The sequence below is a fragment of the Gavialis gangeticus genome, unplaced genomic scaffold (assembly GCF_001723915.1).
Source record: "Gavialis gangeticus isolate Ggan-Ray unplaced genomic scaffold, GavGan_comp1, whole genome shotgun sequence".
NCBI lineage: Eukaryota > Metazoa > Chordata > Crocodylia > Gavialidae > Gavialis > Gavialis gangeticus.
The window spans coordinates 2,263,449-2,275,086 of record NW_017729005.1 but is presented as its reverse complement, the minus strand read 5'-3'; positions in this window follow the sequence as shown (position 1 = coordinate 2,275,086).

Genomic DNA, 11,638 nt, shown 5'->3' with positions numbered 1-11,638 from the left:
CTGGGCACAGTGCAAGCAGGGCAGAGCCATCCCCAGTGCAGGGGCCTGGCCAGGGGAGCCCCCTGGAGCCTAGGAACAGCCACCACGGCTGCCTCAGCCTGCCCGGGTCCTGGCCTTGCCCACCTGCAGCTCCCCTCAAGGGGCCAGGGCTGGGGCAGGCACTGCACAGAGCTGCTGTGCTGCAGGCTCCCGGCTGGCTTGGCACTGAGAACCGGCTGTGGCAGCTGTTCCCAGAACCTGGGGAACAGCCTGTGGTTGCAGCTCCCACTCGCAATATACCCAGCACACACAGAGACCAAGCAGGAGCCCCCTGAGCCCAGCATCCTGCCCCAGCCATGCAGTGTCCCTTTGTGGGCAGGGTGGCTGCGCCCCATCCCCGCGGAGCTGTGCAGGCCAGCTGGGCCCCACCTCCAGTGCTGCTGGGCCCCCCACTGTGGCCCAAGTAGCAGAGCCCTGGGGCAGACCCCACTCCCTGCCTGACACCAGCTATTTACTGTAAAAAAATTAAAAATTTTTAAAAAGCAACATTAATGATTATTAATAGTATTTAAGATGCAGTGCACCCTGCCATGTACCCCCTCTGACCCAGTTTTGTTTTTGTGGCGTGCTGGCACTCTGACACCTTACAAGTTAGACATTGTGGTTTTTTCGGCATTCTGGCCAAAAAACGTTGCCTACCCCTGCTCTAAAATATGCAGGATAAAAAGTGCCAATGCTGTTTCCTAGGACATGGCTGTGGACATCTGTACAGTTATTGTGGGTCATTCTAGGAACAAACTGGTGAGGCTGTGTGCTCTCACTCACCACCTACTGGCAGAAGAGCCAAGTTGGAAGGGTGATGTGTATAAATGACTGAGCTATGCTTGTTTTGATCCAAGTCAAACCCTGGGACAATCAAGTCCACCTCAAATGACACATCTATTTATACTGCAAGAAATTATCATCAGGTACAATCAGTGGGTAAACTGTTGCAGCACAGGATAGCACCTATTTAAAAACATGCATTTTTGTGGCATTGATCTCTTTTGGTAAAGAGGAAAACGTAACTTAACTGGCACTGCTTTCCAGCAATGGCAGCTTTCAAGTGTTCGACTTGCTGAGAACAAATTGAAATGCAGCCCAAGACATAAAATATTGATGTTGCATTATTCAAACAACAGAGCTCTGGTATGTGTCTCTTTTGTTTAATCAGGCTAAAAGCAGAAGCATGCGGGGCGTAAATGACAACAATAGAACTCTTATGTATTTACATGACAGGAGAGTCAATGCAGAACAGAAAATAAAACACCTCTAAACTTACCATTTCCTAAAAACGTCAGAGACAAGAACAGGGTTTATCAACAGTCTTTTGTTTTTTTATTACCATGACACTTATCTGTATTGAAGTTACACCTATGCACTACTATGCACACCTACATACATATACTTCCACACAAAATATACATTGTTCTTTAACAAATATTTGCATTTAAGGTGACAACTTTAAGGCCACAGAGGGCGCAGCTACACAAGGCACTTTACTGAGCAGTAGAGCAAATTACTGCATGGTAAGTGTCACAGTCTACACATGCAGACCCTTACTGTGCAGTAATCTGCTACCAGCAAATGCAAGTAGAAAGTTAACTGCCAAGTAATTACTGTACAGGAAGGCAGGTGTAGACAGCTGATCAGGAGCAAATTGTACAGCTAGCCAGGAGAGGGTAGGAGACTGCTTCCTGTCCTCAGCTGTTGCCTGCTGCTGGGGTGGGCTATGCCACTGGAGCCTAGACATGGACAATGTCCCCCTGCCCTGGCAGCAGGGAGCTCCCAGTCCCCGCTCTGCAATCATGGAGTGGGGGCAAGGAGCTCCCTGCACAGGAAGAATTCCCAGCCCAACCTGGAGCTGGCTGGAACCTGCCCCAGACCAGGACAGTTCCTGCCCAGTCCCAGGCTGTGTGGGGAAGTCTGCATGTGCAGCCTGGAGCTGGCTGGGGACTATCCCAATAAAGTTAGTCCAGCTAACTCCATGCAGCGCATGCAGAATTCCCCATGCAGCCTGGGGCTGGCCAGGAACCATCTGTGTCTTGGACAATCAAGGCACAGGGCTTGTAAAGAGCTGTGGGGGGAGGCAGGTCCTAGCCCCAATCCAGTGGAGGTGCAGCTAGCAGTGAACACTCAGCTGGCTGTCCCACCAGTGGATTGGGGCAGGGGGCTGGGACCTGCCCCTCCCCTGATGCTGTTTCCAAGCCCTCTACCCCTGATTAGGGAGTTGGGGCCAAAAGCTCCCTGCTACTGGGGCAGGGGGGACATTGGCCCTGCCTGGGCTCCAAAACTGGAGCCAACCCTGGCAGCAGCTCTCAGGTGCAGGGAGCAATCTTCCAGCCCTTGCAGGAGACAGCTGTCTCCTGGCCCTGTGCACCCTGCCATCCCCTGGGCTAGCATCCCCTGGCTGCTGCAGGGGGCTGGTACAGGGCCGGAGAGGCCAGGAGCAGACTCCTGCCTGGAGAAGCAAATTTGCTCATTAATGGGCGCATGTGCAGATGCCTGCCCAGAGTTTGTTTTCTACAGAGAAATTTACTCCGGAGTAAACCCATCCAGCAGCATTTGCATGTATAGATGCGCCCAAAGTTAACTACTAGAATTTGGGACATGCCAGATTTACCTCTGTCTCTGGGTGCCAGAGCATTCTGCAATAGTAATTACAGAATAACATACTGATCCCCAGATCCCCAGCTTCATCTGGTGCAAAGGATGGACAATATTTCTTAATAGCTATTTTAGGGTCGCATTTTATCTTCTTCATTATGTTACCTTAGGGCTTTTTTTTTCTTTCTTCTTAACTATTCACCATTCAAGCCCTACTGTGATACAAAATGATTAATTGCCTCACATGTTTTAAAGATGGCACTAGTATATCCCGACCTGTATATCCACCAGTATATCCTTGGTTAGGGCTATCTAAATGTAATACTTGTATGTACTCTTAGAGAACAGAGTGGTATACACAAATTAGTTTTTTATTACTTAATCCTTTTAGGAAATTCAGTCATCCTAGTTACATAATGTCTTTTGTTACATTTAACGTGGACCTAATTAAATATTGTCCAACTGTGTTTGATACCAGTTGCTCCGCATAAAGCAACATGTTTTATTTTTCAGTTCTCATCTTGTAGTTTTGCAATGGTATCAGATGATGCTTAACTTAGTAATTTAGACATTTGATGTGTTTGAGGGAGTTTCCAAAGTTATCCCCTTCCTACCATTCTAACTAGCTCTAAGCCTGTGGTTCAGCCAACATATTGCACTGATCACTGCTACTCTCTTGACAGGAGTTGATAGCAACAGTAGGCTGTCATCCTTCAGGTGGAAGAGAACCAGAGGATGGTAGCATGATTTGTCAGAGAATTTCACAGCTATTGGCTATGAACAGAAGATCACTGTGACTGAGGAATCTCAGCATCTACTTCATGCTTCAGAAGGGAATGTGTTCTTGTGGTGACACCTTTCTATCCATTCATCATGCATGATCCCTTCAGGCTTGTATTCCTCATTTTCCAGGCCCTCTTTCCAAATACTCAACCTAACCTCTTCATTTGACTTCCTTTATACACATCGAACTCCTCATTCCTCATACACAGGTGGACTTTTTCATCCTAGTTCCCAAACACATCTTTTGGCTCATTATCCAAGTCTCCCCTCTGCCTGCTTGCCCCTTTCTCCTCCATTGTCAGTCCGGCAGACCTGTCTCTTACTCCTCTACATACTGATCATGTTATTTCTTTTTTCTGCTGGTCAGCAGTGACCTCATGCAGAGCAGAAGAGAAGACTCCTTGCTTTGTTCCAATGACTGTTGGAACCTGGGAGCAGCACTTACAGAGAAAGTCTTTATTTGACTTGGGCTGGAGCAAGCTGGGTCACTCTTGTAGGGAAGACAAATGCACAGTGAGGTCAGTGTGTAGGAGCTGTGAATGGATGGAACACACTATAGGGGGAGCATTGCTGTCAAAGTCTCAATAATCTCATCACGTAGCCAAATTAGGTCAATTTTTCATGAGCACAATAAAAGAAGCAGGGACACCAGGATGTCCTTGCTGGATTTCAATACCCTGCTCTGAAGTACATATACACTTAAGCTTCTTTACCAAATGGTGTTATGATTTTTTAACGTTACTGCACAAGATTTTTTTTTAATACATTATTTTGCAGTGTCTTTGAGTCGACTGGCTGCTGTCCACCACCCACTGCAGTTTCATGTGGTTGCATGACTTTAATTTTCAGAGTCGTTTACAATAAAAGGAGCTGGAATGTAAAAAAATACTGTAATATACTCTAATATATACATGCAAAGTTATGATGAATGCTTTATTGGGACTAACTTAGTTTTAGTCATTTATTGGAAATGACTGTAGTTTAATCAGGATAACATAAATACTCCTTAATGGGAACACATTTAGCTAATGGCAGGTTGCTAAGTGGTATTTAACCAGGTGATCAGTATTTCACACCTATTTCTCTAGTTTTTAATACAAGAATTATGAAACAGAGCTGGGTATTTTAATGTGTACTTAAGTGGTCTCAACCAAGGACAGATGGGTAGTTCCAGATAATTGAATTTACAAGCTCCAAAATAAATCAAAGAAAACAATAAACAATCTCCTTCCGCCACCATAAGGAAATGTTATAAAAATAACACTAATTGCAAGATTAAGGCTGAGAAAGCAGGGAATTAAAAGTCAAAATGTACAGTTAAGTAACATTCACTTTGATGCTCCCTTTCTGTTTTCTTGTTTTACTTCAGACTTTCTCTTGAAATTATTTTATGTTGTCAACTAACACAATATCACATTCAAAGGGAAGTTTATACTGCTTAGCTTACAGGGTGCATCTACACGAGATGCTATGTAGTGTCAGCAGGCTGGGCACAAACTGTGACGCTGCAGCTACATTGCCATAGCAATGCTCCCCCTATAGTGTATCACTATAGCAGTACAGCGGCTAAAAATAACTGTGCACCACCAGCATGGCGCAGTAACAATGGTGCCACGGGGCACATGTAGACACACCCACTGTAACTTGCATATAGACTAAAATGTCAAATTTGTGTGCCTACAGATAGACATTTAAGGATGTTTATACCTGCCTAAAGGGGTATATCAGGCAGCCTTGTTTTAAAATTCTGGCCTAACCTGGCTTGCTTTTTTAGTCTCAAAATGATCTACAAAACCAAACAAGTTTGCTTGTGTGCATCAAAAATATTGTAAAATTCTATTTGTCCACAAGAGGGTACGTACACCACTAGCACTTACCTTTGATGGAAATAAATGTTAAAATTAAACAGTATTAATATATATTATGTAAAAATGATTCTCGTATGTGGTTATGGAAAGATCAGATCAGAGGAAAACAACATTCTAGTGGGATGGAATATGTAGGATAAGCAAAAACTGAGATGTGGGAACGAAACTGTAATGTACAAAATATATTTCACTTAGCCACAGATGGACTGCAAAGACAGATACCTACAAATACAATAGTCAGAAATTTTTGTTCTAGTAGGTTCTTTGGCATACTTAATGCAGATACTCAAATCAGTGAGCACTTTCTGCATTAATTTCTCAGTTATAAGTTAATCAAAAATATCATTAGAAACACTGGATAATATTATATGAAAGATTTGAAGAGAAACAAAACCCAAAATAACTCATTCCCAGCAGGTCAACAGCTGGGAAGCATCAAGTGGGAAGTATGTCTAAGGTACAGATTTAAAAACACTCCAGAGAACAAAGTAGATGTGTTTTTCATAATGCTTCTGTAATTCAGACAGATCTTCATGCAAGGAGAGACAAAAGAAGTATTTTATGAATAAGATGATTTGGTTGTTCCTTGGTAACTTCTTATACTAAAAGTTAACCTTTACATTAAAAGTTACAAACCAAATTCTAAAGTGTCTAAAGCCTTTTCACAATTGGCCTTTATTCACAGATACTTTGTTTCTGTGGAGGTCAACCACTCTATGAAAGCTGAGTCTTGTGAAAATTCTGAGTGCTAAGAGATTACTTGTATCAAAGGAGGGATGGAAATGAACCAACTGTCAAGGGCTGGCACATCTACATGCCTGAGAGAGCAGCCTATGAAGTGAACACTTGATTCTGTATATAAATTGAATTATTTTGGACGTCAGAAATACATGGGTGGATTTTGTGTCTCCTGGAGAAGATGACAGCTTCTAGGACAGTGGGAATAAGTTTGACCTACGTAATCAATGAACTGTGGGGAGGGGCATAGGGTGGGGAGGTAGCTTGACCTTGACCTCATTCTTTTTCATCTTTTCCCCCCTTTCTTCTCTCCTTTCCTCTGGTTTGATTGAATGTATATTGTCTGCTCTGTTCTCAGTGAACTGGGAGGTGTGCTAGTCTTTGTGTTGTGGTTAAGTAGTACTTGACACCTATATCCACAACATAGTAGAAAGGACTTAGATTTAGCTCTGAACCTAGCACTAGAGGACAGCCAGTTCATTAAGATTGGTAAAAGTGCACATTGTCCAAAGAATGTTGCCTAATTCTCTGATGCCTTGTTTAATTCTTTGAATTTGCTTTCCGTGCCAAATGGAGCTTTAGCAGAGACTAAAGACAGATTTTTTTTCAGCCTATTCTCTATACAAGTGGTTTTCAACCTGTGGTCTGCAGACCCCAGGGGTCTGCAGACTATGTTTAAGGGGTCCACGAAAGATGACAATGATCAAAAATATGTGAATACCCACACTTACAATTCAAAGGGGCCTGCACCTCCATTCTAAATTTCCAAAGGGTTCTACACCTCCATTCTAATTTTTTTAGGGGTCCACAAATGAAAAAAGGTTAAAATCACTGCTTTACAAGGAAGTTCTCATTTTAGCTGTTGCTTTTATTTTCCAAACATTTACATGGCTAGATTTTTTCTTAATTGAAAGTTACTTCACTAATGAATAAGGGCAATCTTACAGAATGAAAGAATGAAGAAAGAAATTCAGGAAAACAACAGCTGAACAACAATACAAACACAATTTAGATCCAGACAACAACACAAATTCTTTATCTTCCCTTTTGTGGTTACCATGAAGTCCTGAGAATGTTGATACCTGTACTATGCTATACATAATATCCTTTTGCTTCCACATTATATGTACACATACACATGTATTTGTATATGGGTTAAAGGAAAGGATTCAAATAGTGGTGGAGATTTCTTGGTAAATTCAGAACTTTGAGATTAGTTAAATGCTTACCTATATTTTTAGTTCCTCCTTAAGGCTACTTTCCCTGTCCAACCCTTTCAGTATGTATTGTGATGACTCCCTAGGTGGTTTATGGGACCCTCATCCTGCTACCATCATTAGAATCAAAGAGACACTGAAACACCACTTTCCAGCAGGATTTCCAGTGTAGGTTCTTCTTGATGCCACCAATACAAGTAGCTGTACAAGTCTCCATTAGTCTAAAAATGCCAGACCCAATCCTGCCTATTTTATGCATTCCCTGGAACTTTCTTCTGTAGCAACACCCAAGTCTAAACAGTACACAATTACACACAATTCTGAAGCACTACAGCAGCAATGCTGAAAGGTGCAGGGCGCCACACATGTAATAAAATTTGACAAGGTATGAAGGGAAGAAAAGTAAGCTTAAGTGTAGGCTTAAGACTTTTTTCCCCTTATTAATGTCTCTATACTAACTTCCATTTCTTTTAATGGGACTATAGGTCTACCTATCTATGTTTGGTTTTCATATCACAATGACATTTCTAATCAAGCTACAACATGAAACAGCCAAACTTCATTGACTTTGCAAAGAGACCTTTCAGAATGATGGTGCCAAACGAGCATGTTGACTTTACTGTCTGTAACCACACTGCTCTCAGAGCCAGGAATAAAATCTACACATAACCATTCCCAGCACTGTACTTCAGTGTTTGAACATATAAGCATCTTAGGTCTGCTGTGTCCAGCTTGGGACTGTCCCAGACAGGATGCCCTTTTAGAGACTGCTTCTGTGGATCCAAAGGCTTTGATTACATCCTGCTGATAACTCACATGGGAAAAAATAACGTGCTGATGGAATTAAAAATTGCATCATAATGCAGTTACACTGATATTAAAGTTGCATGAGCAACTTTAAGCCTGGTATTTTGACTTTGCAATCTATTCCTATAGAAAAGTTTTCAATGATACTTTATATTTTATGAAATTTGCATATAAAGTGTGTGTGTGTGTGTGTGTGTGTGTGTGTGTGTGTGTGTGTGTGTGTGTGTGTGTACACACACTATATAAATAAAAGGAAGACTTAAAAAGAAGCGTGTTGTATACACACAACTTCTTTTTAAGTTTGGACTTACTGAGAGTCTGAATGCCTCATAGTTAATGAAGTTTGTCATTAGTAGGCCTCCTGTTTGACCCTGAGGCCATTTCATCAAGGATTAAAAGTTTTCCCCAGCTGATAGATGTCTGGTGTTCCCTATATGATGAGTTTGGTGAGGTTTCTTCTCTAGTTACTCCATCATAAACTCATCACAGTGCTTTTGTATTATTTGGAAAACTGAAGAGAGACCAGGAACTGTGTGAACTATGCAACTTGTGCCCTTTTCCACCTGAGGCATACTAGCTTTGGGAAGCATGCCACACTGCCCCCTGTATTAAATCATAAGCTTTCATTCATCAGGGCTGTCTAGCAGTTGCCGCTCATTAACAGAAGCCTCACACAATTTTAAGCCAAAATTAATAGCAATATGCAAAATATTTGCATATATGCAGATAAATGCCATATATAATTTGTATAACATGTCACGTGTATCTGCACAAAGCTTGGCAACAAACAAACTTGTGCAATTCCCATATGCTTCAAGGGGAGTTTCTCAATTTATGCATGGATAAATTTGGCCTCACACGTATCCTGCTCGCATCTGTTGGTGCTTGTGTTTACACAAAAACAATTTATATTGCAATCCTTCAGACCTTTATTTATACAGTGCAGGTGTGTGAATTTCTAGACAGAGGAATAACATGTTCAAGATTCTTCAGTGGAAGAGAAAAATAAATGCCTCATTGTTAGAATCCCCAATGGATTCTTACAGAAAGTGAGAAATTGGACTTGTTAAAAACAATAGACCTGAAAATATCATCTTTGAAGGGATCAGTATCTTTTATACCATGAATTAATAAAATCTCTGAGCTGTTATTAGTTTGTACCCTAACTTTGCAATTAGGGGGCCAGTCTTTCCACTATGATTGAATTGGTTGCAAGGTATGGTTGGGGTGGGGGGGGGTAACTCAGGCTGTGGCCCTGGGGTATGTTCTTGCCCCCTTGCTAAGATTAGCATAACCTACTTTTCCAATTGCCTGGTGGTCAGTGTTCTTGCCTGCCACATCTTGTGGTTTAAGTTGTTATGAGTCTTCAACTGACTAACCCCTTAGGTAAGCCCTCTTATATACTCTCAGAAGGAGGTGTGGCTCCCATTCCGCGCTTGCATCCTTAAAAGTACATGACACCTTTATATGTAATAGTGGGAGGGGTCTCCTATTACAAGGGGAGCAATGCAGAAAGGTGCAAAATAATCTTAAGGTTCACATTTATCTCCATCATCCCCTGCCTTCTCCCCCACCCCCAGTTCTGCTGTAACTGCTCTGCACTGTGGTTCCCCACCTCTTGCACAGAATTTAAATAGCTTAGGTGTTTCATAATGATAAATTGGATGCAAATGAGCCTAGAAACTACAAATGTGCCACAAACTGAATTGGGATGGGGATATCCTTGCCACTTTCTTCAGGCAGACAGAGGAATGGGCACTATGCACCCTGTAACAGGGGGCCTACCAGGGCCGATATCCGCGTGGCCCGCCCACTTGTTCTTGGGCAAACCGCCTGCCTTCTCACCCACTATGCCTTGGTCTTAATTGATTAATTAATAGATATAATTAGGCAGGAAGCTGCCCATTTTCTGCCCTGCTGCTAGGGGGCGCTTGCTGCAGTTCCATTCCTCCCCTATACCACAGCCCAAAGCTCGCAGATGATCTCATGATGTTCTCATATGCACCAGTCCCCCATGATGGGCCCCAGAATCCTGCTGTAGGACCCCCACCTGGGCTCCTCCCTTCAGGCAGACTCTGCTGCCATCATACCAGGCCATATATCTCCCTCCCTGTGATCCCCTCACCGGGACCTTTGCCTCACACTAGCCCCAGCCCACCTGGGGTAGTCGGGACCCCAGGCCCCTGGCTCTTGGTCTTCCCTCTTGGTGGGCCTCCTTGCCCTTCTGACCCTCCTGGTCATGGCCCCCACCTGCGCCAGTCAAGGGAAACTCTGGCAGGCCTTGAAGTATGATGCATACTCTTATCCCGGGGTCCCCCTCTGGGTCCTCCTCCACAGATGTGGGGAGCTGGGGTTCTCTCACACCACAACTGGGGCCTCAGAGTCTCACAGGGGACTCTCACTCCCCCCCTGGGTAGCAGGTCGTGGTACTACTACTGGTGTTATATTCAACCCAAACTCTGCCTCCCCACGTTGGAGGACTTACTGGGGTCAGGACTCAGCTCTCTCTCTCTGGCTGAGCCCCCTCTCCCTTCACAGGGCTCCACATGCTGCCCCCCTCACATTGGGAGCTCCACATTGTTTGTAACGCCCCTTTTACTTGGGGTCTCGGGGCTTCCCTCCACAGGCGGGCTCAGGTGACCATAGCCATGCCTGGCCCCAACTCTCCTCCTAGGGGTCTCGAACCCCTGCAGGGCTAAGGCGGCCTTGGCCACACCTGGCCTCCAACTCTCCTCCTCGGGGCTTACACCCCTACAACTACCTCTGGTGTGCACGACCCACCCAAAGGTGAGGGCTAGGGGTTAAGGTGCCCTGACCCGCCTTTCACCAGGGTGATCATTTCCTGCAGGCTCCCACACCACTGGGAGCCCCACCAGGCCACCCACTCCCAGCAGGGTGTAGTTTCCGGTCGTACCCAGGATCAGAAGCCTCCTACCATCCCCTACAGCTCCACCCTTACCTCCAGGTGAAACTCGGCAGCCCTCAAGCCAGGCAGTATTGTTGCCTGTCCTCCAGCAGCCAAACTGCTTTGTTTATATAGGCAGCCCAGAGCCTAAAATGGCTGCCTTCATTAGGCACCTGGAGGCTGCCAGCTCCAGGGCCTTAAAGTGGCAAGCGCACACAATGCCCCGCCACACTCTTTACAAGGAGTGGGTCTGATGTGGGAGTTTCTTCACTATCAAGTATCAGTTTACATTAGGTATGTAACGCAGTGTTTTCAATGCACAAAGAACGTGTGGCATATTTATCCCTTTGTTAATTTGGGTATGCCTCCAGTGTGATGTTTACCCCATTCTAGACATCTACATTAGCTCAAACAAGTCTGTCTTTAAGGGATGGCAGCCTCATAAACGTACAAGCACATCTACCCTGCTGCTGCAGTAATCTGGTAGGTCAGGGGTTTTCAACCTTTTTTGGCTGAAAACCCCTGTAGCAGGTGATAACATTTCTATGGTTATAGGGATTTTGTGGTTCTTAGTGTCTCACTATCTAGAGTTGCTGCAGAAACTGTGTCATGGCATACTGTAGAACTTGTCCCTGACCTCTGTGAAGAAGCTTTGTTGCCAGTCAAAAAAGTAAAACCCTTCCAATCCCTCACAC